Below are 17,207 nucleotides of genomic sequence, written 5' to 3'. Positions count from 1 at the left end.
GCTCAGGTCATGATCCCAGGGTCCTAGGATCAAGTTCCTCCTCCGGCTCCCTGTTCAGCAGGGAGACTGTTTCTCCCTCTCCCTCCTGCTTGTGCATGCGCACTCTCTCTCTATCAAATAAATAAATAAAATCTTAAAAAAATAAAAATAAAAATTAGCATTAATTTTGTTTACAGTTCATGCTAAGAGCAAAAATGTATTTGATGACTTGTTACCCTCATTTGACTGATGAAAAACTAAAGACTATAATGACATAAACATAAAAGGAATTTTAAAAAATAATTTGAGTACTTACTATGTGCAGTGAACTGTTTGAAGTCCTTTACATGAAATGACTCATTTAATTTTCATAGTATACCAAGGATGGAGGCCAGGGCAGCATCTAAATTTCTAGACATTCTAAAACAGAATTGTATAATAAAATACAAAATAAAACTAAATTGCTTAAGTTGTGTTAAAGCTACACAGTAGTGATTTCTAAGCACAAATGACTATAAAACATACAAGCTGTTTGTCTTTAGTAATGCACTCTTGATGTATTGTCTTAGCTCAAGAAAGCTCTCAAACACTATTTCACTGGATTAATACAAATAGCTGGATTAAAACAAATCATACAATTTTAAGTGTTTGAAACTTTAAAGATATATACATATGTGTGTGTATATATATATATATTTATATATAAATTTCAACATAACTTTTAATTTTTAAAATTTTTTTTCAAGGTTTTATTTATTTGACAGAGATCACAAGTAGGCAGAGAGGCAGGCAGAGAGAGGGGGAAGGGAAGCAGGCTCCCCGCTGAGCAGAGAGCCCGCTGGATGCCGGGCTCTATCCCAGGACCTTGTGATCATGACCTCAGCCGAAGGCAGAGGCTTTAACCCACTGAGCCACCCAGGCGCCCCTCAACATAACTTTTTAAGTCTTATTTATATTACCTCTCAACACACTGAAAAGCAAAAATCTTAAACAGCAAAATCAGGAAGAAAAAAAAAAAAAGGTCTTAGCTCACTGGCTAAAATTCTTACCATGTTATTAATTTGGGAATAAAGTCCAGAATCTCTATTTTTTTTCTTGCCAAATAACCATATTACCTTTCTTCTAAATAGGCACAGTCTCAAGGAACAAATTATTCTCTGTAATTTATACATTTACCCTAAGTGGGGAGTTCAAAGCAGATAAATGTTTCTCATAGATTAGCTTTTATTGTAAACACCGAAGTAATTTTCAAAGCTGCTTTTCTCCTTTTTCTGCCAAATTTTTCTGTTTAATTATATTATTACAGTGAATTCTGGGAAGCCCCTTGGCTTTAAACCTGTAGTTAAGTGAAATATTGATGAAATAAAAATACATTTAACTTTAGCATCCTACTGTATAAGATAACCTTGAAAGGGATTTACCACTGAGGTACAACTATTCATAGTTTAAAGAAATTATATTATCTAGGTTGCTTGTAATGGAAGTTGGGTTATTTGCTTCACCTAAACAGGGAAGTTGGCATGTTTGCCTAGCAACAGCCGCTAAAACCTTCTGTTGTGGAAGGTTCCCTAGGAGGGATAAGAAGGGAGGAGGAGGGAAAACAGGAGGAACAGATTAATGTTTTTCCTAGCAGGGGAATGAGGTCTGGCTCACTGAGGAAGAAAAGGCTATCCTAGAGATAGATATCCTTTAGATGAGCGTACACTAACCTAATCCCTCTGTGATAGCTAGAAATTAGTTGTAGGATTGCGGTTACTACTCAGTAGGTTGAGGGGAAGGTTACAGATTCAGCCCACTTCAAAGGGAGTAACTCCAATCAACACGAGGGCACCAATAGGTCTTCTAAAAAGAAGCTGAAATCTGAGTGGCAGGAGGGTGACAGCGACCAAAAAGACCGCCGCCCAGAGTTTAGGAAGGTGTGTGATCTGTGTTTTACCAATATTATAAAACACTGTTATAACGATCGAATTTATTGACTTAAAGCAGTAGCTTCTCTAAATATAGTACTGTTCTTGGTCTTGGTGATGTCTGCAGTGAATAAAGGACAGGAAAGCGTATCTCTGCTCTCTTGGCCAAGACCTGAAGCAAAAAAAAGGGAATAAATGCAGTAATACTAACTGGGTGTTTATATGAGGACCACCTCTACTCTGGACGGTTTATCTTGAAATTAGGACTGTGTGATACGAAAGGAATTCCGTTTCTCTCCCTTCAAAGCACGGGTTTGGTGAAGCGCGCTTGTCTGGAAGGGGTCTCCCGCTTCCCCAAATCAAAATGGCTTCTTTTCCACAAGGGAGAAGAAACTTTGTCATCGCAAGGTTAGCTTTGAGATCCAGGAACTCTTCCACGGGCCGTATCTTTCCGTCCCCCCGGCCCAGACAGCTCTCAGCGTTCAGTTGGGCCTGAGGAGACGTTTGGGGGCAGTGAGTGTCCAGGCCCTCGGGTGGTCTCGCCGCGCGGGGAAGCTGAACTCTCTTTGGGAGTCGGCGAGAGCGGTGTCCAGGGCCAAGCTGGTGGGACCCAGAACGCGGACAACACGAGATAAGAACAAATCCTTTTGGGGGAGGGGAGGAGGAGCCAGGAAGGTGAAAAGGAACCGGAGTAGAGGGACGGGAGCTGAGAAAGCCTAGGAACGAGCTAATGCGGGGTTCGATGGAAACGTCAGAAATTTCCCAATCCTCCCTCGCCGTCTGTCTGGCCGCTCGCCGCTGGGCGCAGAGGCGCTGGTGGGGGAGGGCCGGCGGACGGCTGGACCAGTTCGGCGGCTCCGGGTGTGGGTGCGCCCCGGGGGTTGGCGGGGAGCGTCGCGGGCCTCCCTCCCGGGCGTTGGCTGCGGGTGACTCAGAGCTTTCCTCCCGCGCCCGCCCCGCCCCTCCCATCCCCTCCTTTCCCTCCCTCCCTCCGTCCCTCCTCTCCGCGCGCCCCGCCCCCCGAAGGAGGGGCCTCGCCCTCGTCCCCGCCCCAGTCTCCGGGGCGGGCCGGAGCCCGAGGAAGAGGAAGGGGACGAGGACAACGAGCGACGGGGCGGAGGAGGAGGAGGAGGAAGAGGAGGCCGACCAACAAGATGGCCCCTGCTGCAGGAGCAGCCTCAGCAGCAGCAGGTGGGAGGCTGGAGGCGGCGCTGGCGGTGGCGACGGCGGCCGTGGCCCGGCGGCCTGGGACAGAGTCAGAGTCGACGGTGGCGGCGGCGGCGGCGACGGCTGCCGCGGCAGTGGCGACGGCCGCGGGGACTCGGAGCTGAGAGGAGCTGCTGCTCGGACCAGCGCGGTGAGCGAGCGGCGGGCGGCGGCGGCGAGGGGAGCGCGGGGCAGCCGCCCGGCCTCCGTCGGGAACAATAGGCAGCCGCGGCGGGGGAGAGGCCGTCTTCGCCCGCCCTCCGCCCCTCGGCGGTGGCGGCCGCCGCCCCCCCCCTCCCCACCCCTCGGCCTCGGCCCCGGCCCAGCCGGCGGCGGCGGAGCTTGTCAGCGCCCGGCGTCCTTAGGCCTCAGGCCTCCGAGCGCGGCCGCGAGGGCCTTGCCGGGTGGGTAGGCCGTGGGGAGGTGCGGACGCCGCCCCGGCCGACTGGAGGGCGCGGGAGACTTCGGCCGGAGGGAGGGGGCCAAAAGGCCGCCCAGCTCGGCGGTTACTCCGAGGGCCTCGGCGGGTGGAGAGTGCGCGCAGGAGATGCTTTTTGGACCCCCCCCCCCGGTCTGTGGGGGTGGGGAGGTGAAGGCGTCTGTAAACTGGCACCGCCTCCGCGTCCCTGCACTCGGGGCTGCTCCCTTCCCTTGACCCCTTAAGCGCTCCCCTTCCTAGGCCCTGTGGGTTTCACGGTGTCTGTTTCCGTGAAGCTCCTGGAGATCGGGCCAGATGGTCTTCTTTCTTCCTGATGGCGATAGGGGAATCGTGTATGCGGGTGTCTTTTTAAAAAAATTTACGTGCAACAGCAAGAAACATGAGAGGTAAAACGCGATTATCGATAAGGGCTGGGGAGGGATGGAGGGCCAACGGATGTTCTTAAAACATCTCTTGGCATCAGTTCCCTCTGAACATCAGTTATGCCCACGTCCCGGGTGAGAGTGAAACAAGGGCTCTTTTGGAGCAGTAATAATATAACTCTTGACATCCCAGAATAGTCCATGAAACTGGAAACAAAGCCACTAACTGGCAACGCGAAGACAAATGGTAATGTTTGAATAGAACTTTTCTTCAAACGAACCGTTTTGAATTATTAATGCGCCGCATAAGAAACAACAACAGCATTAGCCCAGAATGGGCCTAACGAAGCATTTCTTCAGGAGAGAAGAGGTTCTTCTCCAGGCTAGAACTTCTTGTGTCTTGTCTCCTGTTCTAATTTTTGCCTTTCAGTAATTTGTTCTAAGACTTAACCTTTCCTTTGAGTTTGATATGTGATTTCTAAAGCAGATTTTAATAAGATTTCAAAACTTTTCTTGTAACTTTCAAAAACTATAAACAACTGTTCTCTTTTGAGGGTTTAGGTTTTTGGAGGGGCAGCTCTTTATTGCATTTGCCCTCCGGCAGTGGTGCCTGTAACTTCAACAGTTAACTGCGACTACTCCTAAATTTAATTTTTTGAGACATCTACCTCGTGCATTTCCAGGTGGGGGGGTTGGGGTGGGGTGATTCTAGTTATTTCTATTCCAGTTTCTACCTAGGTGTGCAGAAATTTATATTAAAATTGTTTGGATGCATCCAGGAAGATTGTTTTCTACTATTTAATGTTCAGTTGCGAGGTCCACCTAGTTTGTGTTCTTAAAAGGAAGATTGATCTGTGCAGAGAAGATGCCAGTTAATATCTTTCATCCATTTTTAGGGTAAATTTCTACTTAGAATTGTCTGTGTTGTAATTCAAAGCATTTTTAGGTTATATGAAATTTAATGAGTGGAGCTAGTCCTTAATTCTTTCAGGAGAATTGATAGTAAATACATTAGCAATCGAACAAACATGGAGGTTGAAGTATCTTATTGTTGTTTAGGGTTGAAGTAAAGTGGAAAAATATAAATAACTTTCATTTTATGCCTACCATAAATAATGTAGATGTTTTGACTTTAAAGTGATGGGGAAAGAATGACTTTGACATGGCTTCAGCAAATGTGAATTTTCAGGGAGTAAGTTTCAGAAAGGACACTTTTTTTTGAAGTGCTGAAACCTATAATTTTTTTAATGCCTAATTTTCTTGGGTCAGCACAAAGTGCATGTAAAATCTAGCTTGTAATGATGCTTATATTTATGTGTGACTCTAAACCTATTAGAATGTACAAGTTTGAGAATTTTAAGTGGTTAGTTTGCTTTGTTATGAAAAAAAATCTCTTATTGTTGTGTCAAGGACTAATTTGCCTCATCCTTAATAACATTTTCCTGAAAAACAAAAGATTTTTTTTTTAAACATTTTATTTGTCAGAGAGAGAGAGAGATCAGGAGTGCACACGAGCATTGTGGGGGGCAGGCAGGCAGAGATGCAGACTCCTGGCTGAGCAGGGAGTCTGATGTGGGGAGGTGATCTTAGGACCCTGGGATCGTGACCTGAGCCAAAGGCAGACAGGTAGCCAACTGGGCCACCCAGGGGTCCCCAAACAAAAGATTTTTAAATGTTAGAGTTTTGTATTTGAAATTGGGTGTTAACAATTTATGGTTTGGGTCTGGGTCCCTATTTCTGTTTAATGTTGAAAAACCTTTTAGATATTTCTGGTTTTAATAGGTGTCAAAACTCTTTTAAGATATCCCTGCATTGTCATATTTTATCAGTGTTTATTCTGATAATTTCAGTTTCTCAAGTAATATTTAAGAATTTCCTTGTAAGGGGCACCTGGGTGGCTCAGTGGATTAAGCCTCCACTTTAGCTCAGGTCATGATCCCAGGGTCCTGGGATCGAGCCCCGCATTGGGCTCTCTGCTCAGCAGGGATCCTGCTTCCTCCTCTCTCTCTGCCTGCTGCTCTGCGTACTTGTAATCTCTCTCTGTGAAACAAATAAATAAAAATCTTTAAAAAAAAAAAAAAGAATTTCCTTGTAAGGTTTTGGAACCATAGCTTAAGAACTAGATTTGCATTTTCTTGATAATATTAAAAGTTAATATATATGATTAATTTGAAGAATTTGAGTTTTTTGTACCTAAAAATTTTAGTTTTTCAAAGCATCTTTGTTGAATGAATAAAAACATTCACATTTAATTATCCTGTTTAGGCTATAATATTGGTGGTATTGTTCTCACTTTATATATGAAGAATCTGAGGGTAGGAGAAGCTATGTAACTAGCAAAAAGGCCACATAATTAATAGGTAAAAGAGCTTACTCAAACCCAGGTCTTGTGGACAAATTAGATGCTTTACTACTGCCACCATGTGTCTCAAGGTTTAACTTTGAAGCCTTTCCTATGTTGACGGATTTCCTTGTTTTGATCAGCCGCTGTGCTTTGTAATGCTGTACTTGCCTTTAGCCCTAGTATCTTTCTATTAACATTATTTATACACTGCCAAATACTCACTTCTAAGTTTGAGAAAGTATTTATTCATGTGAATTACAAATGAAACACTTATTTTTGCTTTTAGTAAATTTAAATGCGGTTGATCTAGAAACTCATACCATTTACATAGGACAGATTTGTTGTATTACTATAATCGTTTCATGGCTTTAATTTGCTATGTAAACACAGTTGTTAAATTGTGCCTGTGAAATACTTCATGGAAATTTAAAAATGCGTTGGTAACATTCAGGGATGCTCAAGTTGGGTCAGCTAACATTTGAAATTCTCCATTTATAACTTTTTAAGGCCATAAACCATTTAGAATTCCGCACCATTTTTTCGTCTCTAGATCTTGGGGTTCGAAATGGAATTCTGTGGGAGGCTAGACAGTCTACCCTTGGATATATCTTGAGAGTGGTTGGCACTCAACACAGTGAAGAATACACTGATAAATGATCCTTGTTTGGTGGATACCTTGGAGCAAGATGTTCTTTGGCAGGGTATACTGACCTGCTTTAGCTTTGGCCCTGTCAACGCTCAGGAGTTCAGATATTCTTTGGGGTTAGATTCAAATGTATTTAAATTCTCACATTGGCCTGCATCAAAACAGTCACAGTAGATTTCAAAATCAGCCTGTTTTTGTAGGACATTTTTGAAGACCTTGTTCTCTTATTTAATCCTGGAGTCTAGGCTGGATTTGGACTAGCTTTGGAGGTTATTACGCCCTAAGAATGATTTTGTCTGGCGTAATACAAAGGAATTTTTCTTATTCCAAAGTTTCTTAGATTCTGTGTATTTTTAAGTGAGCAGTTTACTAATCCTAAATAATGTTGCCTTATATCCCCAGGACATTTAACTTTAGCATATTTATTTATAGCTGTTATTGGTCAGACTTGTGCCTGTTCACTTCTTATATAATATTCTTGTTTACCCTTTATGTAATATTAGGCACTTCTTATTAGTTCACGGTGTTTTCCTAATTGGTTGAGGTTTGGGAAAAGAATTTTTTTTTAAAAGATTTTATTTATTTGACAGACAGAGATCACAAGTAGGCAGAGAGAGGAGGAAGCAGGCTTCCTGCCGAGCAGAGAGCAGTAGGGCTTGATCCCAGGACCCTGGGACCATGACCCGAGCTAAAGGCAGAGGCTTTAACTCACTGAGCCACCCAGGAGCCCCTGGGAAAAGAATTTTAGTAAAAAATTTTAGTTGACCTTTCGTGCACAGTTGAGCTGACTGAAATTGTGACCTGCGGTAGAGGAGTGAATATTTTAAGGTTCATCTATGTTTTTCTTTGAGATTATTAACAAATATATGTCTTATGTCAGCAATATTTTGATGTTAAGCATTTTAGCACTGATGTTAGTACTCATCAAACTGATTATTACTGTGAGTATATGGTAATAATTTAACTTGTAATGCATCTAAAAATCTCCAAGATCTAGATAGCATTTGAACATGGTGGCAATGTTTTTGAAGAACTCTAAAGAGGCCATTATATACATATGTATTATATGTATATTATATATACATTATATATGTGTGTGTATATATATATCTTGACATAAACAACTTTTTAATTAAGGTTCAGGTCATTTAACATAAAACTAGTAATTTTAAAGTAAGCAGTTCAGTAGCAATATAGTCACAGTGTTGTGCAGCCACCACTGTCTTTAATTCCAAAGCCCTTTGATCACCCCCAAAGGAAACTCTGTACCCATTAGGCAGTTATGCCCCCTTTCCCCCTCCCCCTGGTCCCTAGCAAGCACCATTCTACTTTCTGTCTCTGTGGAATTAACATAAATTTATATTGAATCAAGATTAAGAAGCAGCATTATGTATAATTGAAATTGTAGGAAAAAACTTCAGGATATGATTGTTAGGAATCAAAAACTACCTCATTCTTTGCATGCTTTTCTTGAGTACGGTAGGCAGACTGCCAGGGACTCTTTATGGAAGAAAAGTTGAAAGTCACAGCAATTTGCAGTTTTAATTTTGATGATTCCAGAGGAGTTCTACTCAAATTCTCAGACTCATTTGTATTTCCTTATTGGGTTATGAGAATTAACTAAATTATAATGTTCTATACAGATAGGAGCAGCTAAGACTGACTTAGTTTGCTCTCTACAACTTGTTTACCTTTTGGTTTCTCTCTCTCTTGTTTTTTCCTCCCCCCTCCCTTTTTTTTCCCCTTAATATATAGAAGAAATTTGGAATGTTAACAGACAAGGGCTTATTTGAGATTATATTGGAAAATGATTGTTAGATTCATAAAGATCAAGGAATTTCAACCTGACTTTATAATTATTTTACTCAACTAATCTTTGAGAATATTTGGAGCTGTAATTTACCTGACACTCTGCTTTTAATCACATGTTGAATAAGTATTAAAAACCTAGGTTTTGGGGCGCCTGGGTGGCTCAGTGGGTTAAAGCCTCTGCCTTCGGCTCAGGTCATGATCCCAGGGTCCTGGGATCGAGCCCCACATCGGGCTCTCTGCTCAGCAGGAAGCCTGCTTCCTCCTCTCTCTCCGCCTGTCTCTCTGCCTACTTGTGATCTCTCTCTGTCAAATAAATAAAATCTTTAAAAAAAAAAAAAAAAAAAAAAAAAAAAAACCTAGGTTTTGACTCTACCTGACTCCTTCCAAAAACATGACACTGTTACAGAACCAATTGATCTGTAGCTTTTTTTGCTTGGTTTAGTTTATGGACTGAGGGAGAAAATTATTAAGCTTTCTTTTCTGGAATAATGTGTAATGCACTTGGACCTCTGAAATTTTATTTATTTATTTTTGAAGTAATCTCTACACCCAACATGGGGCTCAAACTCACAATCCCAGGATCAAGAATCACACACTCTACCCACCAAGCCAACCAGACAACCCTTTTGAAAAAAAAATTTTTTCAGGTCACCTGGGTGGCTCAGTGGATTAGGTGTCTGCTTTCAGTTCGGGTCATCATCCTGGGGTTCTGGAATTGAGTCCCGCATTCAGGTCCTTGCTCATCGGGGAGCCCTCTTCTCCCTCTGCCTGCCTCTCCTCTTGCTTGTTCTCTTTTTCTCTCTCTCCCTCTGTGTCAAATAAATAAAATCTTTTTTTAAAAAAAAAAAAAGCTGTTTTTTTTTTTGTTTTGTTTTTTTTAGTAATCTTTACACCCAAGATCAAGAGTTGCTTATTCTTCCTGACTGACCCAGCCCAGTGCCCCAGACTTCTGTAAATTTAGAATTGCTTAATTTGAAGTTTCATTTTCGGGCTTTGGAGATACTCTTATCCTTTTCTTAAATTCAGAATGGTACTCCCTCCCCACCCCAATTAAATAAAATCTTTAAGTTTATGGTGATAGGCGTAAAACAGGTTTCATATTATTAGTAGAGATTTGTAATGAATTACAGGAGATCTAAGTGAGGCAGAAAATTTTAAATTTTGATATTAATCTTCCTCTCCCCCCCCCGCTTTTTTTTTAAAGATTTTATTTGAGAGAGAGAATGAGAGAGAGAGAGAGCACAAGAAGGGGAGGGTCAGAGGGAGAAGCAGACCCCCGCCGAGCGGAGAGCCCGATGTGGGACTTGATTCCAGGACTCCAGGATCATGACCCGAGCCAAAGGCAGTCGCCCAACCAACTGAGCCATCCAGGCACCCCTCCCTCTGCCCCTTTTTAAAATGTGGTTTAAATATTCATATTTTCTTAGTTGTTTCCAAATGTCAAGAGTTCTCCATCAGACTTGAAAACACTCTAAAACAAGCCCTCAGCAACCTCCAGATTACTCTTGATATCCTCTGGCCATAATCTTGGGACAAGAAGGGCGTATAAAAAGTCACTTCAGTAATAGCCCCTTTTCAAGGGAAAACTTCGTTATAAGGGCAACTTAAAAAGTGATGAGAAAGAATTACTTACAAATACTTACAATTAAGTACTTTTCTTTAATAGGGGGACTTTTTTCAGAAAAGTATTAACTCTTTGTAAATATTTCTATATTTTTATATATACCTCATTTATTTTTATTTTTTTTTAAAGATTTTATTTATATATTTGATAGGGAGATCACAAGTAGTCAGAGAGGCAGGCAGAGAGAGAGAGGAGGAAGCAGGTTCCCTGCTGAGCAGAGAGCCCGATGCGGGGCTCGATCCCAGAAGCCTGGGATCATGACCTGAGCCGAAGGCAGAGGCTTAACCCACTGAGCCACCCAGGCGCCCCTCATTTATTTTTTACAGTAACATAGGAAAGCTAGTATACTAAAGTAATGCATTTAATCATTGGGGTGCTTGGGTGACTCAAGTCAGTTAAGTGTTAGACTCTTGGTTTCGGCTCATCACGGCTCAGGTCACGATCTCCCAGTCCTGGGATTGAGCCCTAGTGTGGTTCCATACTCCATGTGGGTTTGCTTCACATTCTTTCTCCCTTTCCCTCCCACTTCATCCCTCCCCGCCTATATTCGTCCTGTGTGTGCCCGCTGTCTCTCTCTTTCAAATAAATAAACTCTTAAAAAAAGAACAAAACAGTACATTTATCATTAACATCTTTAAGTGAAGTGATGTTTAGAGATCTGTACTTAAAAATATGGCTTAGTGGAAGATTTGTGAGTGAAATAGGATTATTGGATTCTTAGCTTTATTATAGAGCAGTAGTTCATCTCTCCAGGACCCAGTTTAGAATAAGAAGTATACAAAAAGACTTTTAATTGTTACAAGATTAATGAACCAGATCATCTGCACTAAGGCACTGATTTAGGAGCTCTCTTGGTTTGTACATAATTCTAATAAATTTGATTATCTGTTCTCTAATTCCATAGCAGATTAAAAGGTGCAGATTAGCTGTGGGAGTAGAGGCACTATAGGTAAAAGGGACAGCAAGGGGAGAGGTTTACAAAAAAAAACCATGTTAGCTTGGGGCCATTTAATATAGGGACAGCACCTCAGTTGACTCTGAGTGTGTCATTATTTATTATGCTATATAACTTATTCCTTTTTTTTTTAACTTATTCCTGTTGATAAATTCATTGTAGGAAAATTCAGTTATGTTCATAATTTTTGGAGTCATAAAAATATGTACAGAGTGTATTAGAACACAGGCTTTGGAGTCAGATATCTGTGTTCCCATCTTTTATCACTTAAGCTTTATGATTCTTCATCTCTAAAAACAGAAATGAAAATACCTTCCTTTATTTTTTTTTTAAGATTTTATTTATTTATTTGACAGAGAGAGAGATCACAAGTAGGCAGAGAGGGAGGCAGAGAGAGAGAGGGGGAAGCAGGCTCCCTGCTGAGCAGAGCCTGATCTGGGGCTCGATCCCAGGACCATGAGACCATAACCTGAGCCGAAGGCAGAGGCTTAACCCACTGAGCCACCCAGGTGCCCTAGATAATACCTTCCTTTTAAAAATTTGTTTTGGGGGTGCCTGGGTGGCCAGTTAGTTAAGCAACTCAGTCTTGATTTTAGCTCAGGTCATGAGACCTGAGTCCTCCCCCCAGGCTCCGAGCGGGGTGTGGAGCCTGCTTCATATTTTCTCTCTCCTCCTCCCTGCTGCTAGCACACACATCTGCATGGACATGTGCACGCATGCATGTGCGCGCTCGCTCTCTCTCTCTCTCAAATAAATGAATGAATAAATAAAATCTTAAAGATTTATTTTGAAGTTTAAAATGAGATAACATACATCTTCAGTATAGTACCTGATACCTAGTACTCATTCAATAAATAATTTTCCTCCGTAAATTCTGTTTAACAAAAATCATTTTAGAAAGATATTCATCTAGACTATTTGAAATCGTTTTGCTACTGAAGCTGTATATAAATTTTGTGTAGTTTAGGATTAAATGTATGTGTATTTTTTTCCCTAAGGTTTTATTTTTTTTTATTTTTTTTATTTTTTAAAGATTTTATTTATTTATTTGACAGAAATCACAAGTAGGCAGAGAGGCAGGCAGAGAAAGAGAGGAGGAAGCAGGCTCCCCGCCGAGCAGAGATCCCGATGTGGGGCTCGATCCCAGGACCCTGGGATCATAACCCGAGCCAAAGGCAGAGGCTTTAACCCGCTGAGCCACCCAGGCGCCCCCCTAAGGTTTTATTTTTAAGTAAACTCTACACCCAGTGTGGGGCTTGTGTTTACAACTCCCGAGATTAAGAGTCACATGATTGCTATACAGTGAGCCAGCCAGATGTCCCTGTATGTGTACTTTTGAAAGTAGTGGTCAGAAATGAGATAACCAGGGTCGCCTGGGTGGCTCAGTGGGTTAAAGCCTCTGCCTTCCGCTCAGGTCATGATCCCAGGGTCCTGGGATCAGAGCCCTGCATCTGGCTCTCTGCTCAGCGGGGAGCCTACTTCCCCCACCCCCCCGCCTCCCTGCCTGCCTCTCTGCCTACTGGTGATCTCTGTCAAATAAATAAATCTTCAAAAAAAAGAAAAAAGAAACGAGATACCATTCTCATTTTCTTCCCGTGTCAGTCTTTCATTGATACGGATCTGTGCTATTCCTTACCAGCCATTAGCTACAAATGGCTACTTAAATATACAATTTGTAATAGACTTAATTTTTTTAGAGCAGTTTTAGGTTTATAGAAAAATGTCCTGAAGGTACAGATTTTCCGTATATACCTTCCCCTCATGGTTACTTCTGTCAACATCTTGTATTAGTGTGCGTTTGTTATAATTGATGACCCAGTGTTGATAAATTGTTATTAACTAAGTTCCATAGTTTATATGAGGATTCACATTTTGTGCTGTGTAGTTTCCTGAGTGAGATTGTCCTCTTTCACTTAGCAATGTAACATTTAAGGTACTTCTATGTCTTTTGGTGGGGCTTGATAGCTCTTTTTTTTTTTTTTTTTTTTTAAGATTTTATTTATTTATTTGTCCAAGAGAAAGAGCTTACACAAGCAGGAGGAGCAGCAGGCAAAGGGAGAAGCAGGCTCCCTGTGAGCAAGGAGCCTGATGCAGGACTTATGATCCCAGGACCTGACCTGAGTGGAAGGCAGATGCTTAACTGACTGAGCCACCCAAGTGTCCCTAGCTCATTTCTTTTTACTACTAAGTAATATTTCATTTTGTGCATAAACTTAAGTTTTAATTAATTAAAATAAAATAAAATTTAAAATTTAGTTCCTGAGTTGCAACAGGCCACATTTCAGTAGTTTAGTAATCACATGTGGCTAGTGGCTACCATACTGGAAACTGAAGACAAAGAACATTTTCAACATCTCAGGAAGTTTTACTGAAGAGTGCTTATGTAAACTATCCTCTTAAGGTCCAGTTTTCTGTTTATGTTCACTCTCAGAGAAAACTTACTTCTTTACATGATCTCAGTTTGTCCTCAAGCCTACATTTTCTGTGCTTTGTTGCTTGTGTCACCGGCAGCCCTAAACTTTACATAATAAACTTTACCCCCTGAATGAAACAGTCTTACCAAATAAATATTGTCCATTAATGGTTTCCATGATTTCTTATTAGAGTATCATCTTTTACTCAAATTTTTGGTGTTCCTAAAATCTAGAGTCACCTTTTCTTGTTTTTCTCTAAACCTTTCAAATGTATTTATCAAGGATACACAGTCTCAGGGCTAATAAATGGCAGTATTGAGATTAGAATTTAGATCTCCTTAACCTAGTTCTCTATTGGGCTCCACACTAATTGGGGTTGCCTTTACAGTTGTGTTTGAAGTTAAAATCACTTTTGAAAGAGGTCTTGGGGGGCGCCTGGGTGGCTCAGTGGGTTAAAGCCTCTGCCTTCAGCTCGGGTCGTGATCCCGGGGTCCTGGGATCGAGTCCCACATCGGGCTCTCTGCTCAGCAGGGAGCCTGCTTCCCCTCTCTCTCTCTGCCTGCTTCTCTGCCTACTTGTGATCTCTGTCTGTCAAATAAATAAACAAAATCTTTAAAAAAAAAAAAAAAGAAAGAGGTCTTGGGGACCATTTGATTATATACTATCTAATTTTAAATAGCATATTTATAGGTCAAAACTACAGATTTAATAGTTATATTATTCTTATTCTTTAAATAATTAGAATCTTAAAGAAGAAAATTATCCCATTTAGCTGATTTCTTTTTATAATTCAGTTATGATGGGAAAATATTTTTGAGTATGAGTCATTTTTAATAATGAAAATTAATTTCCACAACTAATTATGAATTGGCTAGTAAGTGTGAATAGAATTTAACTGAACATTATTGGCATCCAGAATTCCGTGTTGGCACTTGGCTTTACACTTGGGTTCTATTCATACTACATTTTAATCTGTAAAATCCAAATTGGTTACCACCTGAACTTGTATCTTCCTTAACTCACCATGGTGAAATTTCCAGAGCTTGAGAAGTAGAGAACCTTATGTCATTCTCTTTTGCCTTTTTTTTTTTTTTTAAGATTTTATTTATTTGACAGGCAGAAATCACAAGGAGGCAGAGAGGCTGGGGGGGTGGGGGGGTGAGGGTGGGGAAGCAGGCCCCCTGCTGAGCAGGGACTCCATCCCAGGACCCTGAGATCATGACCTGAGCTGAAGGCAGAGGCTTTAACCCACTGAGCCACCCAGGCACCTGCCCCCCTCCTTTTTTTTAAATAAATAAGCTATACCTCTACTTTTGCTGAAAGTAGCTGTATTGTGTTTGGTCTTGATTTGACCTTCCCTGTATCAGTATATAGTCATGTTTGCTCAAAACTCCATTTTTGTGGAGATGTTCTGTTAAAGAGTCTTCCATATTTAAGTGCTGTACTTTAAAAAAAAAAAAAAAAAACCTTGGATTTTAGCCTTCCTTTTGAAATGCTTTCCCTATAATTACTCTTTTAAAAGCCATATTTTATATGTCAAATTTTACATTAATTACCCCATTGAAAGAAGTTTTTGAACTGTTTTGATTAAACAGTCTTTGCTTGAATTTAGCTTTTCTTTAACTTTATCAGAGGCTTAAAAAATAAATGTAAGGTTCTCTATATATTTAGAAAATTTGAATTACAGGTTCTGTGGATTGACTCATTATCTGAGTCAATTTTTTCAGAAATGTGATTTTATTATGATAGGTCTGAAGGTATTCAGTTGATGAAAACCTGTTCATAAGAGCCCAGAAGGCCAGTTTATTTTCTTTCTACTGCTATAAAACAAAAAAAATGGTTTTGTGAAATAATTAAAAAAAAATCCTTAGAATAGATAGATCTCTAAATGCACTTAAGAGTAACTTAGAATATCACAAAGGCCAGAATAGATAATACTCTTATGAAAGCATCACTGAATATTGAAGTAGTAGCACCTAGTTTCCTAATGATTGACACGCATTAGTTAATTCATTGTACTCTGTGTCAAGATAAAATTCAACAGCTTCTTAGGTGCGTAATGACAAAATGGTTGGGGGAGGTGGAGGGAAAGGAAGTAGGGAGTAAAGCCTGTCAATAGATTCTCCATATTTGGGAAAGATTTCGGGTTCAGTTGTTGATATTTTTAAATTCTTTTTTCTTTTTTTTTTTTTAATATTTTTATTTATTTATTTATTTGACAGAGAGAGAGAGATCACAAGTAGGCAGAGAGGCAGGCAGAGAGAGGGGAAGAAGCAGGCTCCCTGCTGAGCAGAGAGCCCGATGCGGGACTCGATCCCAGGACCCTGGGATCATGACCTGAGCCGAAGGCAGAGGCTTTAACCCACTGAGCCACCCAGGCGCCCCTAAATTCTTTTTTCTTTTTAAAATACTTTTTTTTTTTTGGAAGATTTTATTTATTTATTTGACAGAGAGAGAGATCACAAGTAGGTAGAGAGGCAGGCAGAGAGAGGGGAAGAAGCAGGCTCCCTGCTGAGCAGAGAGCCTGATGCGGGGCTCGATCCCAGGACCCTGGGATTATGACCTGAGCTGAAGGCAGAGGCTCAACCCACTGAGCCACCCAGGTGCCCCTTTTTGAAAGACTTTTTAGAGCAATTTTAGATTCACAGCAAAATTGAGAAGGTACTGCGATTTCTCATATACTCCCTGCTCCCACACATGCACAGTCTCCTCCAAAAAAAAAAAAAGATTGATGAATCTACATTGACATTTAAAGTCCATAGTTTAGATAGGGTTCATTCTTGGTGTGGTATATTTAATCGGTTTGGACAAATGTATAATGACAAGTATTCACAGTTATAGTATCATACAGAGTGTTTGCATTACCCAGAAAATCTTCTGTGTTCTGCCTATTCATCTCCTCATTCCAACTCCTAGCAGCAAGTGATCTTTTCATTGTTTCCCTAGTTTTGCCTTTTCCATAGTGTCCTGTAGTTGGAATCATGCGATAAGTAGCCTTTTCAGGTGGCTTCTTTCTTTTAGCAATGCATTTAAGTTTTGTCCATGTTTTTTCATAGCTTAATGCTGAATAATATTCCACTGTCTGGATATACCACAGTTTATCTATACTGAAGGACATCTTGGTTGCTTCCTTCCAAGTTTTGGAGGTTATGAATAAAGCTGCTCTAAACAGGTTTTTGTACAGTCATAAGTGTTCAGCTCCTCTGGGTAAATAGCAAGGAAAGTGACTGCTTGATAGTGTTGTGAGAGTATGTGTAGTTCTAAGAAACCATCAGACTGTTTTCAAAAGTAGATGTCCCATTTTGTATTCCTACCAACAGTGAATGAGAGGTCCTGTTGTTCCACATCTTTGCCACCATTGGGTGTTGTGTGTGTTCTGGATTTTGGCCATTCTCATGAGTGTATAGTAGTATGATGTTGTTTTAATTTGCATTTTCCTGATGATTTATGATGCGGAGTATCTTTTTATGTGTTTATTTGGAATATAATTTTTAAAAAATTTTAAATTTTTAAAAAATT

General features: G+C 40.8%; 1 protein-coding gene across 4 annotated transcripts in view; it reads left to right on the top strand.

The window, feature by feature from the left end:
• Positions 1–2,946: 2,946 nt before the first annotated feature.
• RC3H1 (ring finger and CCCH-type domains 1) overlaps positions 2,947–17,207 on the top strand; it is a 75,343-nt gene continuing 61,082 nt past the window's right edge. For all 4 annotated transcript variants that reach the window (XM_080824309.1, XM_080824310.1, XM_080824308.1 and 1 more), the window contains exon 1: positions 2,947–3,243. The gene's annotated coding sequence lies outside the window, so the exon portion shown is untranslated. The remainder of the gene's footprint in view (positions 3,244–17,207) is intronic.

Source organism: Martes martes (genome assembly GCF_963455335.1).
Source record: "Martes martes genome assembly, chromosome: 15".
Lineage (NCBI taxonomy): Eukaryota > Metazoa > Chordata > Mammalia > Carnivora > Mustelidae > Martes > Martes martes.
The sequence above is the reverse complement of the archived record's forward strand: the minus strand, read 5'-3'. Positions and strand labels throughout refer to the sequence as shown.